Source organism: Myotis davidii, unplaced genomic scaffold (genome assembly GCF_000327345.1).
Source record: "Myotis davidii unplaced genomic scaffold, ASM32734v1 scaffold699, whole genome shotgun sequence".
In the NCBI taxonomy this organism is placed as follows: Eukaryota; Metazoa; Chordata; class Mammalia; order Chiroptera; family Vespertilionidae; genus Myotis; species Myotis davidii.
Genome location: NW_006291007.1, coordinates 3,301,978 through 3,321,695, shown reverse-complemented (window position 1 = coordinate 3,321,695; position 19,718 = coordinate 3,301,978). Strand labels below are relative to the sequence as shown.

The 19,718-nt window shown below is 52.6% G+C and overlaps 1 protein-coding gene across 1 annotated transcript in view; it reads right to left on the bottom strand.

Annotated features, from left to right (window-relative positions):
• Nucleotides 1-19,718, bottom strand: part of KSR1 (kinase suppressor of ras 1) — a 107,234-nt gene that overhangs the window by 55,111 nt on the left and 32,405 nt on the right. Inside the window, exon 2 of the mRNA XM_006764052.2 lies at nt 3,508-3,648. The gene's annotated coding sequence lies outside the window, so the exon portion shown is untranslated. The remainder of the gene's footprint in view (nt 1-3,507; nt 3,649-19,718) is intronic.

Sequence of the window (19,718 nt, the reverse complement as noted above, 5' to 3'; positions counted from 1 at the left end):
GGAGAGGGGGAGAGAGAATGAGATAGAAACATCAATGATGAGAGAGAATCACTGATCAGCTGCCTCCTGCACAATCCACACTGGGGATCGAGCTCTCAACCCGGGCATGTGCCCTGACCGGAAATGGAACCGTGACCTCCTGGTTCATAGGTCGACACTCAACCACTGAGCCGTGCCTGCTGGGCAAGAGACTCTGTTTTAAAGTCTGACATCTCCAACCTCCATTCCATGGCAACTTTCAGCAACTCCTTCCCCAGCAAATACTTGCCAAGGGCTCCCCAACGGCCAGGGGCTGTGCCGCTGGGCACACAGCGTCTCCTGGGCACAGGCCGGAGCCGTCTATGTGTGCCTCTGTGTGCACAGGTGGGCACTCCTCAAACACAGTCATCCCCGAGATAGCTTGGAGAAATCTCTCTTACTAGTCTATTGTGAAGAATGAGATGGATTTGCATGGACTAACAGAGAGATGAGAGTAAGACTAAAACCTACACAAGGATATATATTCTGTGATCCCATTTTAGCAACTCTAACAAAAAAGGGAAACAAATATTTACATACCTATTTATACATAAATAGAAACCATGTGGTTCCCTAGATTGGAAAAGCTGGTGAAATCCAAATAGATTTTAGAGTTTAGTAAACAGTAATGTATCAATATTGATTCCTTAGACTTGACAAGTATACAGTGGTAGTGGATGATGTTGATGACGGGAAAGTGGGTGAAGGGTTTATGTGGGAACTGTACTCTCTCTGCAGCCTTCCTATAAACCTAGGACTTTCCCAAAACAAAATGGTTATTTAAGAAAATAAACAATGGTTTAGACTTCTGCTCAGAAGTCCAAGGATTCTATCTCTGAGTCAGCTTTGGAAAGGCCTGGGCTTTCATGCTGTTTGGAACTTTGGTTTCTGAAATCTGCACATATATTTGGTGGGTGGAATCAATTTTTACAGACAGCACACAGGATCCATCAGCACACAGGGTGGGTGGGTAGGTGGGGTGGGGTGGGTGGCAGTCAGAGTCCACTGCGTTAAAAAAAATAGAACCACACCCGGGGGGCCGGCCTTGAGGCCTGTGACTGGGGAGCCCTCTAACCCGGGGCCCCAGTGCTGTGGCCCCAGACAGGTACAAGGAGCAGAACCCTGCCCCTCCCTGCTAGCAGGGGCTGGGATGACTAAAGGAAACAGCCCTCTCCCCTCCTTGAGAATAGTCTGGCCCAGGGCCCAAGACCCAGGTGAGATTTGAGGGGAAGATGCAGAGCAACTTCTAGAAAAGGGTCTGGAGAGACTGTTTGAGGAAGATGGTGTGACACCCAGACAATGACTCTTGTGGTTCCTAAAACCCAGGCAGAAGCTGCTGGCTGCCCCCCAGGCATCCGGGCCCACCCTCCTCCAGCTCCCCACACCCTCCCACTGGTGAGGATGCCCTCGTGTGGCCTTTGGAACACACAGGGGGTGGAGCAGGCACTTAGCCCAGCTCCAGTCGATGTGCCCCTACGTATGGAAGGGACGAAAGGGATAAAACAAGAGCTTGAAACATGTTCGTTTCAGAGCCGCCTCATGATCTCCATGAGGTCACTGGGAAGCTGGAGATGATCCTGCTGTCTCACCCTGACCCCGCCCCCCCCCAACCCTCAGAGCTCTCTGTGCAGAGCCTGCCCCAGTCTTTCACGCCGCTGGCTCCCAAACCCCATGCGGCTTTGAAGTTCTCCTGCCTGCCTGGCCCCTGCATACAAAGGAGCTCGCCCCTCACTTACCACCCAGCTCTGATGTATCACTCATGACCTGGTGATTCAAACATCACCTGGCTCAGTATCTGCTATGCCTCTGGGACTGACTGGAGGACCCCTGTCCCGGCTGCCACCAGAGGGCTCTCCGGGGGCGAGACAGCCCCTGCAGCTGGTCTCCCTGGTGCTGGCTTCTGCCCTACGCACACCTGAGTCTCCTGCACACTTTGGATCTCTGGAGATCCAAGGGAACCCCTTCAAGGAGCTCAGTCACCTGCCAAAGATGTCTTCCTGAGGCCCAAGAAGGGAAGTGAGAAGGCACAGGTTGGAGTCCAGCAGGCCTGGGTCTGAACTGTCCCTGCTAGGAGCTCTGGACCCTCGAAGAGTCCGTGACCACTCTGAACCCAGTGGTCCTCGTCTGTCAAGCAGGGAGGGTGTTGATGAGATGCTGGGCAAGTCACTGCCCTCGTGGGCCCTGGTGTCCTCAACTGTGAGTTGTGAGAACTGCTTTCCATCCCTGAGATATGAGGAGGGGACGGGTGAATGCTGAGGCTGGGCTGGGGGCAAAAGGGATCATTCAATTCTCCACAGTGCTGCCCAACAGAAATATAATGCAAGCCACATCCTTAAATTTTCATTTTTGAGTAGAAACATTTTAAAAAGTAAAAGTTAATTTTAATAAGATTTTCTTTAACTTAATACATTCAAAATAGTGTCATCAACATGTACTAAATATAAAAAGTTATTAAGTAGTTTACTTTCTTTTTTTTTGTACAAAATCCCCAGAATGCAGCTCAGCTCAGCACATCTGGGAATTTATATCTTTGAAATTATAGCTTATCTCAGTGTGGACTTGCTAGGTACCAAGCAATAACAGCCACACTGGCTAGTGACTACCTCACCAGATTGCACAGGTCTAACCCATTAGAAAATGTGAAAGGACTTAATAAAATTTAAAAAAAGACTAGAAAGAAATGTCAAAATATTAATGATCACAGACTTTCTCTAAGCGGTGGAAATATGAATGTGATTTTTCCTTCCTCTTCCTGTTTTTTTAAAGTGTCTGCATACAATGAATTCATGTTACTTTAGCACAATAGCCAGTGTCAATCTTTACTTTTAGAAGGAAGGGCTTTAAGACCTGATTGGGTGCACTGCACCTGCCAAGCATTGATTTATTTATGCCCATGAGAGCTGTCCTGTGCCCGACACCCCGCAGAGGGTACGCTCTCCCTGAATGCTAGTTGGTTAGTTGGTTAGCTGGCGGGAGGGTAGGTTGGTTGGATGGATGGGAAGAGGGAACAAAGTGAGGGAAACGGTACATTATAGCAGTTACAGGAGAAAATTCAACACAGACCCTTGTTTCCAAAGCCCAAAACTATCACTTACGAGCGGCATGGTTTTAAACAAGTCATTGAACCATTCTGTGCTTGAATTTCTCCAGGTATGAAGTGGCCATGGTGACAGTTGATCTTTCACAGGGTTTGTGAGAACTAAGTGAGTTTATCTCTACAAAGCGTTTGAACACAGTGTCTGTCGCACGGCCAATGTTTCCAGAAAGGTTGGCTGCTGTCCTCATGGTGAACCAATGAATGACCGGTGTGGCCAGGCTGTCTGACTTACAAAGCAGTGGCACCCAGGACCCAGGCTAGAGCCACATTGACCCCAGGTCCCTCCTGAGAGTGGACAGCAATGCCCCTCAGTCCTTGGGTTTGCATGTGGTCCCTTTGCTTGACTCACTCCATTCCCCAGCCCCAGCCCCAAGTCCCCGTGGCCCGCGTACCTGCACCACCTCTGGCCTCACATTGAAGGTGTACAGCCAGTCACTGAAGCGAGGGTAGCTGTTGAGCTCGGGGGTCCTCTCACCAGGAGCCACGCTCAGCTTGCACTGCCGTTGCTTGCAAATATACCGGACCAGCTTGGCCTGTGGGGAGCCCAGAAAAGAAAAGGTGGTTCATTCAAGGCACATGCTAGTGGCCGCCCCAAGCACGCATGCTGTAGGGGAGCTCTGGCAAACAGGAGCCTGCTGGAATCCCTTTTGCTGAAACACAAAAGTGGGGAGGGAAGACAGAAGTAGGGTCTGGGAGAGCCAGCAGGAAACCTGGAAAACCACCCGTAACCTCTTACCCGGACCCAAGGGTGGCTGACACTGCCTCAGGCTCGGGACATGATCCTCCGAGAGGAATGGGCAAGACTGGTCAGAACAGAGACTGGGGTTAAAACGTAAGGAGGACTTCCTGCTTGAGTGAGGGAGGTGAGGTGGGGCGGGGGGAGGCCATGAGTAATTGATGATGTGATGATATGGAAGATGTGGGGGTTTGGGGATCATGAGTAACCTCTCACTTAGGATGCGTCCAGCCTAGAATCAGACCGCCTGCGCCGGGATCTGGAGGCTCAGGCACACCCCCGCCCTGTGACCTTACACAAGTTACTTAACACCCCACCCCCAGAAAGGCCTCAGTTTCCTCCTCCAGAAAACAGGGATAGTAATAGAACCTCCCCGATAGAACAGATAAAACACTCCGTGCGTACCAGGCCCACGCGTGCTGGCCATGCCCCCCGGGCGACGGCAGTATTCGTAAGGATCCATGACTCGTGTCCCACAATAGGCTTGCAGAACCCACACCCTGAAAGGTATGCTTGAAACTTCAAATAGAAAACACTTAAGTAAGGCCAACCTGACGTTCCCTTTGACAAATACTGGGCGCCCTCTGGGTGGCCCGCAGTGCGCTGAGGAATGCAGAGGGGGCAAGATGGGCAGGGAGGGCACAGCCCAGGGCCAATTACAAAGAAGGGGGGATGGGCTCCAGTAGATGGAAATGAACGCACAGCGTCCCAGCGTGGCTGAGATCAAGTGACCCCCGGGCCACTGAGAACTGCCGAGATGCTGACCAGACTCTACGGCCTCGTGTTGGTGACTTTCCGCTTCCCCAGAAGGCAAGCACCACCTTCAAAGTCTTGTCCAGAAGCCCTGCCTGGGAGCCACTTCCCAGCCTCCTACCCCTCAGAGGGTTGTGTTGTTCATGCACTCCTCCTTCACCCTCCATCTGTACATATCTCAGTGCGTTTCTCTAAACAGCACAGTCCCAATACCAACAAGTGATTAATGATCGTTACAATTTAAATGTCAAATATCTAGGAAGGCTCCCGATTTCCAAAGAGGAGTTCTTGCCCATTTTCGCACCAGGGACCCCTTTGGCAGTGTGGGGAGCTCCGTGTCTCTAAGAATAATGCTTTTAGGTGCGTAAAACAAAACACTTAGGATAATAAGGGAAATCGATTACATGTAAAGACATGTATCAAAACATTCCTTAAGGTAGTGATCGGGTACTAGAAGCTTCCTTATTAAAGCGGTGGGTCTCGCGGTTATCATAACTCTGAAGTTGTGCTGTTCCGGGCGGCTCCACAACTGTAAGGTGATATGGAAACAGCTGTGATTTCTACTGATGACCGAGTCACACAGATTTGCTAAGACAACTGTGCCTGGTTGCCTCCATCCAAATGGAACGACACCCTGAATTTCAGGTACGGTTAATGACAATGAAGGTAATAACTTCCCACTCCAAATTCATGAGCGCCCAGAATTCTCTCCACAGACTCCAGGGAAAGAACCCGTGTGGCTGGAGGGAGGTGAGGCGTAAAAAGAGAACCATCCTGACAGCAAAACCATTGCTTCTGCAGCAGCCTTTCTGAAATCTCCCCTAGAAACCTGTTTGGCCCCAAGCTCACCACCTCCTAGACTCGGGGGCACTGGCCCGCTCGCATGGCCCTGACCTCTGCTAAGTCCTGCTACCGTCAGAGGGCTCAGTGGCAATGAGGATACTTGCTAGAGAGGGGACACTGAGTCGGAACAAAAATAATTCCACTCAGTTGCACAGTTTCTATGTTGAGTGAAACCTAGACAGAGGCAAGCCCACAGCTGCTCTCCGTGCCTGCTCTCTGGGCCCCTGGCGTACCCAGAGCAGACATTACTAATCAGACATTCTTCACCGAGGCTGGCAACTCCCAGGCTGCCACACAAGAAGTGTATCTGCTGTCCTATTATGGGTCCTAAGCCCCTGGAGCATCTTCAGAGCATGGAGCTCAGAAGTGTGAAGACACAAATGCCTCTTGCATCCTAAAGAGCTATGTAGAGGCACTCCTGTCCCTTACCCAGACTCACCCCACTCTGGTCCATCCCTCCTCCAGTGTAACCAGAGGCCCCAACTTTCTTTTCTAGGCTCACCTCACTCCACCCTTGGCCCACCCAGCCCTCCAGGCGCACACTCACCTAGAAAATGTTATTTCCTATACTTTCCTACTCTCTGGGCCTCGGCTCAAGCTGTGTGCTCTGGCCAGAAGTCCCTCCCTCCTCCAGCCACAGTGTCCTTGGCCTGGGCAAGACTTCCCCGGGCCTGATTAGAGTTCCTGTCTCCCCTTCCGAGTGGGCTGTCTGCGTCTCTATGGCAGCCCCTATCACAGCCGGGCTCAGAACGGAGCTTCTGAACAGACATGAGCTCCCAGGGCAGCGGACATAGAACCGGCTTTGGAGTTTAACAGAATCCGAGTTCCAATCTAGGTTCTGCCATTTACCAGTTGTGTGACCTCGTTCGTGTTTCTGAGCTTGCTTCTCTCACCTGTACAACAGGAATGATAATATCCAGCTCATTCGTGGCCCATTGGGAAGACTGAACTATAGTATGGGAACCTCCCAGTGACTAGGTTAGTCACCCTATCATTATACATCAGGGCAGGGACGATGTCTACCTCTTTGTGACTGTCCCCACATGCCTATCCCTGCGTGTGACACACAACATGTGCTCAAACATCACAAGGAAGGAGGAACCAAGGGAACCCGTTACAATGTTTTTCACAGCCAGGCCTTCCCTCCACTCCAAACTGCTCTCAAACCGCAGCTTCAAAGAGCTGACTAAAGACAGGGCAATAAATGAAATAAATGAAATTCTTTTCCACATTAACCCAAGAGGTCGGGCTGCTGGCATGAGCCGCAGCAGCAGCGAAGGCCATCGCCACTGGCACGGGAGTTTCCAGGGCCATAACCCTGGGAGCTGATTAATAACATCCATTCTGCACCAGACTTTGGCCATCACAGGTCAACGTTAAGATCAGCCAATCTAGCCTCAGCAGTGAGCCAGCGTTTGGGGCTCTCTCTCATTCAGCCCCCTCCGGCGTGTCCAGCCCTGTTCAGCCACCAGGCCCTCTACCAAAAAGGTTCTCTCAGCTCACCCTAGATACCCATTCCTCCAGGCAGCCTTCCCCAAGCCTTCCAGCCCTGCTCCTCAGCCCCCTGCCTGCTCCTCCATCAGAACACAAATTGCAGTTCTAGTATTTTCCTTGTCTGCTTCCTTCTTCCGACTGGAAACTCCGTGAGGCCAGGTGCCTGGTCTGTGTTCTTGTTCAGCACCGGATCCCCAGGAGCCAGCACGGCACCTGGCACAGGGTTGGCTTTTGTAAAAACCTTTGTCAAATAAATAAATGCACACAGAATACATTTTTGTAGTCCCGGCAGGCACATAACATTTGCCAAAATGACAATGGAAAACAAATGCTAATGGGGCAAGTGAGGACTGAGGAGCCTGAGAGTCTCAAACACCAGGGCAAGTTCCCCAGAAGGGGAGTGAGCAGTTGCTTAGCTGAGAGGCCGTGAGCGATCCCTGCAGGCCGGTGGGTGGGACTGTGCAGAATTCACTGCACCCAGTGAGCAGTCCATAAGCAGGGTGGGCACAGTCTGGTGACCCGTGGCCAGCAGGCCTGGTGTCCTGTTGGCTGCCACCTCCCAGAGCTCATAGGGAAGAAATGACACCTGCAGACCCGGGTTCTACTGAAGGAGCAAAGCTGTTCTCATTCACAACGGGTGCTCTCGCTTTTGGGAAAGTTGGTCAGTCACAGAAGCACCCAGGGGCTACTTTCCCAGAGAAACTACGGTGGAGCCTGCCAGCCCAGCCCAGGGGCCTGCAAGGGGACCTTTCATGGGCAGAGTCATTTTCTCTTAACCACAAAACCGCCAGATATAAAGTTTCCGAAACAGAAAAGCACCTGGGGTTTCAGCGATGGAACCCGCGCAGGAGGGAGAGTCATTAGCACTCTGGCCCAAGGGGAGGAGCCTGGGCTAGAACTGAAGTCTCCCCACCCCTGCCCTGACACTCAGCCTGGTTTACAGAAAGAGCAGAGGGGCACCAAGGCAGCCCACAAACAAGTAGGGGGTATTACCCATACATGGTACACAGCAGGCACTCACTAAGGAGCCTGGGCTAGAACTGAAGTCTCCCCACCCAAGGAGCAGAGGGGCACCAAGTCAGCCCACAAACAAGTGGAGGGTATTACCCATACACAGTACACAGCAGGCACTCACTGAGTGTCCTAGGCTCAATGATCTAGCCTCTGGTCCCAGCTCTGACATTTAGATCAAGGATCCTGGGGGAAATCCCTCTTAGCTCGGCTTCAATCTCACCACCTATAAAAAGGGTATCATGTTATGGAAGTTGGGGCCAAAGTAACTAAAAGTGCTCGGAACAAGAAAAAAATACGTTCAGCTCCTACTACGTTACTAATGGTTATGCCAACAAGCCCAAGAGAAAGCAGAGATCTGTGAAAAATTGGCTCTCGAGACAGACAAACCTGGCCTCAAAGCCCCTCACCACCACACTCCCCGGCAGGACACTTAATCTCAGCCTCAGTTTCCCCACCTGTAAAATGGGGTTGGTCTGTTTCAAAGGGCTGTTGTGAAGATTTACAGAAGATAATATGGATGTAAGACGTTCACCCCTTCAGTGGTAGCTGCAGTGGGTGGCATCCTCACCAAGCTAAGTCTTCAGGTTCTCTTATAACCTCCCTGGGCAATAGGGAAGATGTGGGTGGGATCACACCCATTTTAGAGATAGAGCTGAAGAAGACCCCGGAGGCTGGGCTGGCCTTCAGGACAATGCTGGTAGAACTCACAGATCAGGCACGCTTATTTTAAAGGCATGAGGGCCAAGGCCCAGCTCACCAGTTGACTCCAGGGAACCCGAGACCTCCTTCGCCTCAAAGTGCTCACACCTCCACATCAGCACCAGAGGCCATGGCCGGAGTGCAGCTGCATGGACTCCAGGAAGGCCACCTGCCCAGACGAGCACCTGCGCCCTCATCTGGCACCTGATCAACCTCAAGTGCAATCTGCCACCTCCAGCTACTCCTGTGTGACTCCCAAGCAGGCCTCCCAAAGGCAGGCTGCCACGAGCATCCCTTCCGTGGAGTGAGGCCTGTCAGACACCCTGAAGGGCAAACACCTGTCAGATTTCCCGAAGCACATGCCGCAGGAAAGGAACTTGTGCAGGACCAGGAAGCAGCTCCCACAACTGCAAGGAACGCAGAAACACGAGAGGCCTCACACGTCTGCTCTGCTCAAAGTGGCCGAGTGCAGGGACCACAGCCTCTCCTGGGGAGACTTTTGCCTCGTTCTTCTTCCTGTACGTGGGGCCTACACCCGCCTCCCTGTAGCTGGCACCCGTAGATCCCAGGTTCCCCCTTCAGAGCGCATCACGGCTGTCGTAGGGACCCACGAGCCAGGCTGATCAGGGACACAGGGCTCCTCTGCAGCCACGGAACAGAAATCCCTAGGAGACGGCCAGTGTCTGCAGTGGTTACTGCCCTGCCCCCAAAACGCTGGCTGGAATGGTCGTCTTGGCAGAAACCTCTCGCAGGCTTCCCAGGGCGGCTGGACAGGGGCCAACCATTGTGCCGGACTGGCCAGGCGGTGCAATGGTAATAACCAGACAAACATTCCACCTGGTTGCACAGGTGTGCCCGCGCCTCCTGTTTACCAGCAGCGCCTGTTCTGACTGGTCGGGGGCCAGGCCTACCGTGAGTTAACTGTTCCACCACCCCCAGTGGGAAACACGGGCGTAGCAGCCAGGCAGACCTACGTCCCACCCCTGGTGCTATCACTTACCAGCTGTGTGGCAGTGACCAGTTTACTGTGACTTAGCTTACTCATCTGTAAAGTGAAGAAAAGATAATTCACTGTGGGATTCACGTATGCAATGTCCAGAATACAGGAAGCGCTCACTGAACTGGTCCCCCTCAGCTGCCTGCATGGCCTTGCTGGGGAGGAGAGGAGAGCCTTGCAGCCAGTGCTCTTTGAACTATGTCTTATCCAGGCTTCTGCACCTTTGCAGAAAGCACGTCTTTCTGAACAACTGACTGTAAGCCAAGTCCGCTGCACCCTAAAACTTCAGTGCCTGGGATAAGGAGGTCCTTCCTGTGAGTGACCCCCACACCCATGATCCAGGCTCTGGCAGTGGCCAGATGCCATGACGTGTGTCACCTTAACCCTGACTCGGATGTGGGCTGCTGCCGGACCCTGAGCAGATCGTTACTCTTCTCCGTATCCCGGGTCTTTAGGTCTCAGGCAGGCAGGCGGGTCAGTCTCTGGGGCAGATGTGACAGATGTGAAGTAAAGAGGGACAGGTGAACCCCAGGTACAGGCAGAGGTGGACCCCAGATTCTCGTGTACAGCAGCAGGCTCGCTCAGTCACGGAACTCTACGCCCATACTCCACGGTCAACCCGCTGGTACTGATGATCTCCTCCACTTACGCAGCACCTCATCGCCTCTTTCCTCGGATTCTCAGTGAAAACTTCAGGAGGTAGAAATTGTAGCAGATCCGTGACAGCCCAAGAATGACGTCCCCCAACCCCCTTCACGCAACCCCAAAGCTGGTAATGTCACTGAATGTGTCATTCTTCCCACAAAACACTGTTACCTATACCTGAAAGCATCACAGATCCTTCTAGACCAGCCGTGGGCAAACTACGGCCCGCGGGCCGGATCCGGCCCGTTTGAAATGAATAAAACTAAAAAAAAAAAGACCGTACCCTTTTATGTAATGATGTTTACTTTGAATTTATATTAGTTCACACAAACACTCCATTCATGCTTTTGTTCCGGCCCTCCGGTCCAGTTTAAGAACCCATTGTGGCCCTCGAGTCAAAAAGTTTGCCCACCCCTGCCTAGACTCTTGATAGGAAGGACCATGCACTCAACATCAAGAGGAGGAAAGCAGAGCTATGGCGAGATATGAGTGCTGGCTGGGCAGCCTGCCTGGCTCACTCACTGGCTGAGAGACACGCACCCACCCCGCAAACAGTAATACGTGATTCTGAGTCAGGCTTCAGCACAGTGACAAGTGTGGCTCGTCACTCAGGGTCACTCGCAAATAGGCAAACCACATGGGCTGAACCCTTGAGGCTTACAGGTGTATTTTATCATCTCATCTTACAAGTGAGAAAACCGAGGCACCAAGAGCTTTGTAAGTTTATCAAACCATGAAGGGGTTCGATACTCAATGCTCTGTTTCTTTGTACCATACCTTCTCCCAAAACGACTCCTGCTATTGACCCCCTAAGCTCCTCTAGGCTGCCCTGACCGGCACAAGCAGGATGGCAGGGGGCAGGATTTACCTCTCTTGTGGCCTGACATGCACATGCAGCAATGCCTAGACCAGTGATGGCGAACTCATTTTTTTGGTTGATTTTTCTTTGTTAAATTGCATATAAATATATAAAATAAATATCAAAAAGATAAATCTTTGTTTTACTATGGTTGCAAAGATCAAAAAATGTCTATATGTGACACGGCACCAGAGTTAAGTTAGGGTTTTTCAAAATGCTGACACGCCGAGCTCAAAAGGTTCGCCATCACTGGCCTAGACTGTGCCAGGCAGTGAGTCCTCTGAAGAAAGGCTGCAGGCTGCCCCCACACACTCTCCGAACATGTCCAGTCACACAGTGTGCCACTGCCGCTGGTCCTGGCTGCAGTAACCTACCCTCTGGACTATACCCGATCCCTGGCTCCAAACCAGCTCTAAATTCATTACAACTAGCCATCATCCTGCCTGGTACCTGGGGCTGCCGCTTCCAAGGAGATCCCAGCATGTGTGCAGGATGAGGTGAGGCACCTAGACGGCCACTCTCACTCCCATCCCCTCCCCCTCGGTTTACTCAGTCCTCCGGCCAGCCTCCAGGTCACCAACACCTATGGCAGAGGTCCTCAAACTTTTTAAACAGGGGGCCAGTTCACTGTCCCTCAGACATTCCACACATGCGCACTGCGGGCCCGGGACGAGTCGGCTGCTAACCAGGACAGGCAGCGGCGGCAAAATCACCCGGTGGGCCGGATAAATGTTTTTCGGCGGGCCGCATGTGGCCCGCGGGCTCAGGCCGTAGTTTGAGGACCCCTGACCTATGGGACCCTGACTCACCCTTCCGAGGTGGGCAGCACTGAACTCTTAGCGCATACTCCACAGCAGTCTTTGCTGGTGCCAGGTTCCTGTCTACCACATCCCAAACTTAGAAAGTCGCCAAAGCTCTCATGACTTACTCCAGCCTTCCTCAATGTCCCTGAAGCTGCCGCACCTTCCCCAGCACCACTGGCCCTGCTCAGGCCTCGGGGCTGGTCCCCTTACTTCTCCTCCCTCCTCCGCAAAGCTGGAGAATGCTTCAGGGAACTCCCCGTGAGCCCAGGCAGCTAAGCAGGCTGGTCTGGCTGCCATGGCCAATGTATTACACAATGATTTCTGAGAACGCAAGGCGGCCTCTGGAGGTCGTGATGCAGCTCGCAGTGCGACACACAGGCAGGAACCAAGCCTACCCCTCCGCCCCAGCACTGCCGAGGCCTGCAGGAACCTGGAGGGTACCAAGCAGGGCTGCCGTTTGAGGAAAGGGGGCAGAGCAAGCAAGAGCACCAGGGAAAGTGGGGCAAAGAGAGGAGAAAGTGGCCTCAATCCCCAGCCGGGCCTTTCGCAACCAACCATCCTTCGCCCGCCTGTCTCCGTCCCGCACCCGGGCTTTGCTGGGGAAGCTGCCAGGCGTGTGCATTTGTGCAGAGACGATCTCCCCGCCAAGCCTCCATCAGCAACCCCGCCCTGACGTCAAAGCCGGAGTCGGGAAACCAAACACAAACAAACAAGTCTGCCCTGGACCACAAGTGGAGCGGTGCCCCAGGAGGCTGGGGTGAGAGGGCCACAGCTGGGAGCTGGGCTTCCCGCCCGTCCCCGGCTCCACGGAGGCTGAGACTCCGAGCCTGACACCGGGCTGCAGATGGGAGGCCCAAACCCAGCTGGAGGCGAAACTGGATCAGTCTTAGGCCTGGCTGATGGGGGTGAGTACCCACCGGGGCCAGCACAGCCACGGGTGCGGGAGACCTTGCCCAGCAGCCCTGCGGCGTGAGTTAACATCCTCCGTGCAATCAGCACCCCCATCGGTTGCCACCGCCCGTTCTCACTGCTCCGACACCAAGTACGAGAGGGCAGGGCAAGGGGGCTGGCGTGGCTTAGAAGCACGTACGAAGTTTCTGGGACAGATGGAGCCTGAGCCGGGCCAGGGTGCACAGCCAAGGTCCCGTTTTCTCAGCGACACCTGTATCCCATCTCGGACTCCACTGAGGTCATGAGACCGAACAGGAAAGGTTTCGAGAGGAAGGCATTTCCTTGACTGAAATATCCTCAAGACAGCTTCCCCTTGAGAACCAAGGCTGAGCGGAGTGGACGTGCTCCTTGGAGAGTCGGCGAATGACGGGGCTCAGGGCTGCCCTTCCAGTTCTGCTTCTTGCCTCACAGTTCCATCCGTAAGCCCCCGAGACCCCAGGAGGCGTTTTCAGAGCCAGCAGTCCTTGGGGCGGTGGGAACAGAGTGCACTACATCATGAGGAAGCGAGACGCGGTTCACCCCTATCTGCCCTGGGTCTGGGGTGACTGTACGAGGGACAGGAAGGAGAACCTCCATCCATTATCCATTTAGTCAACAAGTGATCAGTAAACTTCTTCCCGCTGCCGGGCACCGTGGGAGGCACGGCAGCGTGGTCACAAGCAACCCGGCGCATAAGCTTGAGGAACTCACACAAGTGGGGGTGAGAGATGTGCCCACAGACAGACCTGACCAGAGGACTATGGGAGGCAACGAAGGGGAGCAGGACGGCCACCCACTGAGCCTCGCTGACAGCCCCAGTGCTCAGTGCTCCTGCTGGGAGGCTGAGGGAAGGGCAGGTGTCAGGAGCCACGTGTGTGGTGTCACCCTTAAATCAGGTCCTTCATCTGACAGAGCCTTGGTCCCAGTTCAAACCCTTACTCCACGTGCCCGTCTTAAGTTCTCCAGGCCCACGGAGCACAGCTTAGCCCTCAACCCCACAATTACAAGCAGTAAGGCCAGAGAATTCCTGGGTAAGTGGAGAACTAGGGGGAAAAAGGCAGAGCCACACCTAACGGCAAAGGCGGACTCCTGCCGAGGGACCCCCTCCCTGACCGGTTGTAAGACCCGGCCTCCTGAAAGCCACTAGAAGGAGGGGCAGGGAAGGTGAGGCGCCCGGGCTCTGATGGGAAAGCACCTGCTATGAACAGGAGATTCTGCCAACGCTGGGGAGACAGGCCTTCCTTTCCAGGAACACAACTGTTTGCCTAGCAACTCGGCCCATCACAGAAAAGAAAAAAGGGCTGTGCAGGGGGCGAGGAGCAAGGGGCAAGGGTTTGGAAAGCACCCTGGATTCCAGGAGTCCATTAATGCAATGGCAAACCCCCCTGGAACGTTGGGTGGGGGGTTAGGCGCTGTCATGATCGACCCGATATCTGTTCCTGGCCTCTTCCTCCCTTGCACTGATTCTGTTTGGGGCACCACTGTGGCCGGTAATGAATTGGTCTGAGTCAGTGGCTCTCAATCCTGGGATGGGGTCCAGCATGGCTACTGCAATGTGCAGGCCCCACTCCCAGCATCCCTTGAAGCTAACTTTGGGTGACAGCTCTGGTCAATGAGAAATAAGGATGTGTCCTCTGGAACTGCTGGGAAAGTGCTTGCTTTCCTCACAAGTGGGACAGCCTCCGGGAAGCCCGCTGCCCACAGCCCCCCTCCTGCATCGGTGATCAGCATTGCCAAGAGCTGTCCAGAGAGAACCACAGAGACACCAGCACTGTTCAGCCGCTGAACCAACACGAGTCGCTTCGCTCCAAACTCCTCACCGTAGGAAAAACATAATGGCCTAGTTGTTGAAACCACTGTTTCTGTTACCTGCAACTGATAGCAGTCCTTTCTGCTAACATTTACTAAGCCCACAGCATTTCAAACTTTCTAAACCTTCTAAGGCTAAGGCTTCCTGTTGGTCTCCAAAGAACCTCTGAAGAGAGAAAAAGGCTCTTTTGGGGACCACGTGGCATCCAAAAGCAATCCTCTAAAAGTCCTTCCAAATTGCCAAGAGCAGCTATGTTTTTGTTTGTTTGTTCTGTCAATCTTTACCCAAGAATATATATATATATTTTAACATATATATTTATATTGATTTCAGAGAGGAAGGGAGAGGGAGACAGAGAGAAACATCAAGGTGAGAGAGACACATCAATTGGTTGCCTTCCACATGCACCCCGACTGGATGCCAGGGATCAAGCCTTCAACTGAGGTACGTGCTCTTGACAGGAATTGAATTCGAAACCCTTCAGTCCATGGGCCGATGATCTAACCACTGAGAAACCCAACTAGGGCAGCTATATTGTTATGAAGTCCAATTTACCAATTTTTTTCTTTTTTGGCCTGTGCTTTTTCTTTCCTATCTAAGAAATCTTTGCCAAGCCCCCATTCACAAAGACGTTCGCTCTAGATGTTCTATAGTTTTATCTTTTTGTTTAGGTCTGTGACCCACTTTGAAGTAATTTTTGTATTCCAGGGCTGTTTTTTTACCCCAACTATGGACCATCTTTGTTTTTTAATTGGATATTCTTATGTGCCAGGCACTGCATTTTGTGTGTACTGCCTCATGGAATGAATGCTCTGATAGGTAATATTATTCTCTCGTTTTACAAATGAGGAAACTGAGGCTTAGAGAGATGCATACACCTGAAAAAGGAACCTGGCGTTCTCTAATGCATGTGTAACACCTGGTAGCGCCTTCACATCCATTGCACGGGACCTAAAGTACCACTGGACGCTGAACCTGACGGGTGAGTGGAGAGAAGCGGGTCCTTGTTGTTCTAACAACCCGCCTGGTGCAGTGGCTACTGAGTGCTCGGGATGCACCCCCGCGCGGTGCCCTACTCCTAGGAAGACTCAAGATGTCCCCGTGTCCAGGTGTGCACGCAGCGGGGCAGGGAGGTGAAGCAGGATGTGCAGCACTTGCATTTCTCGAGAAACGCAATGGGGAGAAGGGCCCCGGCTCTTGGCAGTGGGCGGTGAGAGCTGCTCTCCCCTCTGTGACAGTCACAGGGTCACCTGAGGCAATGCTACACGTGTGGGCTACAGCGCTTAAGGAGGGCCACCGAGTCTCACACCCCTCCAACCTAAGGTCTCCTTCCTCTGCCTGTGAATCTGGCTGGACTGTGGCTGCTCTGACCAACAGGATGGTGAGGATCCTTATGGAGCCCTGACTACTCTGACGGACAGGCCATGAGGAGAGGCCCTGAGCGTCCATGGAGAGAAAAGCAGGCCAGCTGAGCCAGCTGCCCAGCCGTCCCAGCAAGGTGTGGGGTGTGAAGTGAGGCCTCCCGGGGCCTCCAGACCAGGAGAGCTGACACCACGTGGAGCATGCCACCTCCGTGCCTCACAGAGGCTTGAATACTCGCTGAGAGATCCCAAGGAAACCAGGTCTAACTGTGGAGTGGGGTGGCCGAGACCCTAGGAAGACATCAAAGAAGAGGTAATCCCTAAAATGAGTTCGGTGGGCTGGGGTGAGGCATGGGGTAAGGGGCTCCAGGTGGGGGGCACAGCATGAGTAAAGATCAGTCACAAAGGAACCTTTTCTAAGGGTACAGCAGCAGCTGGAAACTAGAGGATAAAGGGAAGATACGGAGAACAGTCAGTCTGGGGGCTGGGCCAGCTCCAGTCTGCAGGTCCTGGAATGTTCTGGATGGCCACACGAAGGCATCTGCACTCCATCTTGCAGGAGTGGGGAGGGAAGCAAAGGAAGAAACATGATCAGATCTGCATTTCTGAACAATTGTCATTCTGGAAACCATGTGGAGGGCAGACTGAAGTGGGTGTGGAGAATCCAGGGACGGGAAAATCAATTAAGAAGCCACCGCAATTCAGCAAATGACGAGAACAAAAGGTAATTTAGTTGGTGGCAGCGTGGGTGGAAAGGAAGGAGCAGATTCTAGAGATGTTTTATTAGCATTTTTACAGTAAAGACAAGACTTCCCCGCTTGCCGGTCCAGGGAATTTCTGGCATTCTAGCACCCTGGAATGCAGGAAGCTGAAGAGCTGTCTTTCTCCAGCAAATGAGCCAACAAACAGGGCAGACACTGTTTGTCTTATTCACTAAGACCCAGCACTTCGTGGCAGAGAGGGTCTGCTATCTGTCAGAAGCCCTTGGCTGAAGGTCCAACTTGGCAAAGGCACCTCAGCCCCCAGCCCAGGGTGTCTCCCCACACCTGAGCTCTGCCCCTTCCCCTCCCCAGGCCGAGGGGAACCCTGCACCTGCCAAGAGCAGAAACCACTGCTCTGAAGACAGTTCCATCTCCAACTCTTCCCGGCAGCCCCCAGAGGTGAGGCTGGAGAAAGGCAGCATTTGCCAGAGTGGCCAGACCCAAGAGGAGCCTTCTCCAGCCAGCGGCTGCTGGTTCTGTCCAGCCCTCTCTAGCTCATATGTACAGGAAACATGTTACTTCATAAAAGGAGAGTGGGCCTGCCCAAGGTAGAGTGTGTGTGTGTGTGTGTATGTGTGTGTGTGTATGTGTGTGTGTGTGAGAGAGAGAGCGATATCTTCCTATCTTAATCAGAAAGATCATGGGACTTAGAGTCAGAAAGATCCAAGTTTGATTCTCACCCCAACCTCCTACCAGCTAAGGAACTGTGGGTAATGGACAGAATGTCCCTGAGCCTGTACTTCCTCTGTTGTAAATGAGGGGAAAGACCAGACTTGTTTTAACTGTTGTCCAATTGTTTACCCTTCTAAGTTAGAAAAGCAAACAATTATTTGAAATCATAACACATGTAGTATAGGCAGTCTGCAAACAGAAACCCAGTGAATCAACAATACTCCTGCCCAAGGTAGAGTGTGTGTGTGTGTGTGTGTGTGTGTGTGTATGTGTGTGTGTGTATGTGTGTGTGTGTGAGAGAGAGAGCGATATCTTCCTATCTTAATCAGAAAGATCATGGGACTTAGAGTCAGAAAGATCCAAGTTTGATTCTCACCCCAACCTCCTACCAGCTAAGGAACTGTGGGTAATGGACAGAATGTCCCTGAGCCTGTACTTCCTCTGTTGTAAATGAGGGGAAAGACCAGACTCAAAAGATCACTGTGAACGTGGAAGGACATAATGCGTGTCGTCCAGCAGCTGGCGTGCGAGGCGCCCAGCAACTCTTCGCAGCCATCCCCCTTCTCTGTGGCCTCAATCGTGGGAAAGGCCAGGGCTTTGACAGCTGACAGGGAGAGTGTCCGAATGCAGGTGCCGGCCATCGATCTGTTGACTCGTCTGCAGGCTCCCCGTGGAACAGAACCACCGTTTATAGAAATAAGCAACTCTGAGCAAGAGCTACCTCCTCCAACCCCAACCCCAGGCGTGGACAGCATGATTTCAAGTTACTAGGTTACCCACCATTCCTAAAGCACTGAGTCCCAGCGGGGTCACGCCCCGCCGGGGGGCCCTCAGATGCCTCTGGGGGAAGAGAGCCTCCTGGGGGCGGAGGACAGCTTGGCAAGGACATCCACGCCTCTTTACATAAGGGATCTGTGAAGGCCAGTCGATTACCCATGACCTTCTTCACTGTGTAATCTTCAAACCTCTCTTTTAAAGGGACCATTGAAGCTGGGCAGAGGAAGGTAAGGAAATACGGGGTTTGGCAATGGAACTGCGGTGAGGTTGAGGAGATGTCAGCTCTGGGAAAGAAGAGGAGCAGGACCACATTCTCTAACACAGAGACCAAAAGACTACGGAATTTCTCCCCCTGCGCCCAGGGGCACCTCAGTTTACACAGCTGTACTGGGCTCATATCACCAAGACTATAATTATAGAGTGAGAGCGGGCTCAGATAACAGAATGTCACTGATAAGCTATTCCAGGAACGCCAGCCAGAAGCAGTACTGAGTGGGATGGTCAGGTGCTCAGGCATAGAGTCCAACAGACCTGGATTCAAATTCCTGGGTGCTGTCCAGTTGCCTTAACTTGGATTAAGTTAACCTTCACATGCCTCAGTTTCCTTGCCTGTAAAATGGGAGTGAGGGGAAGGCTAGTACTACCTTCATGAGAAGGAGATGTCAAGTGCTTAGCACTAGATTGTCAACACACACCATTAGCCATCTTTATCATGAAAATTCCAGGATCCTGTCCTCTTAGAAAGCAGTTAAATTCTGACTTGTTTACTGCTTTAAGATTCTTCCTGAGTGAGTGCATGAATAAGTAGCAAGTCCCATGCTGCTCTCATGAGTTCCTTGAAAAGGGGCAAGAGGTCAGGCAAGGCTAGAACGCACTCACCTCAGAGGATGGCCTCCTTAAACCTCGCTTTATCTCCAGGGGGTCAAGAGCAGGTCAACACACAAGCCAGACTGTGCAACAGGAACCCTGCCAGTGGACTGAACAGAAGAGCCAGGCAAACAAGACAGCTATTAAGATGCACGCAACCTGAGGAAGCAAACCGAGGAGAGCCTGGGAGGGTCGGGCTCTGGCCTGGCACACGGGCTGTAACAGGAGCTGTTCTCCAGGCCTGGGCAGGAGTGACACAGCTCAAAGAAAGACGCACACACACACTCTCTCTCTCTTACACAAACATGCAACAATGCACACACATCTGCCACCCTGGATAAGTTCTCACTCAGCAGAGACGGGCTCCATTTCAAAATAAACAGAACAGGTGGGCTGCCAACCTCCCAAGAAATCAACTCACCACAGCTTACTGAAGAAACTAGGTAACAGCTAACACTGACAAGGCAGTGCTCTACGTGCTTCACGTACATTCAATTAATCACCTTAATCCTCGTAACAAATCAGAGAGGCCCCAACACTACTCCCATTTTACAGAGGGGTACACTGAGGACAAGGAGCAGT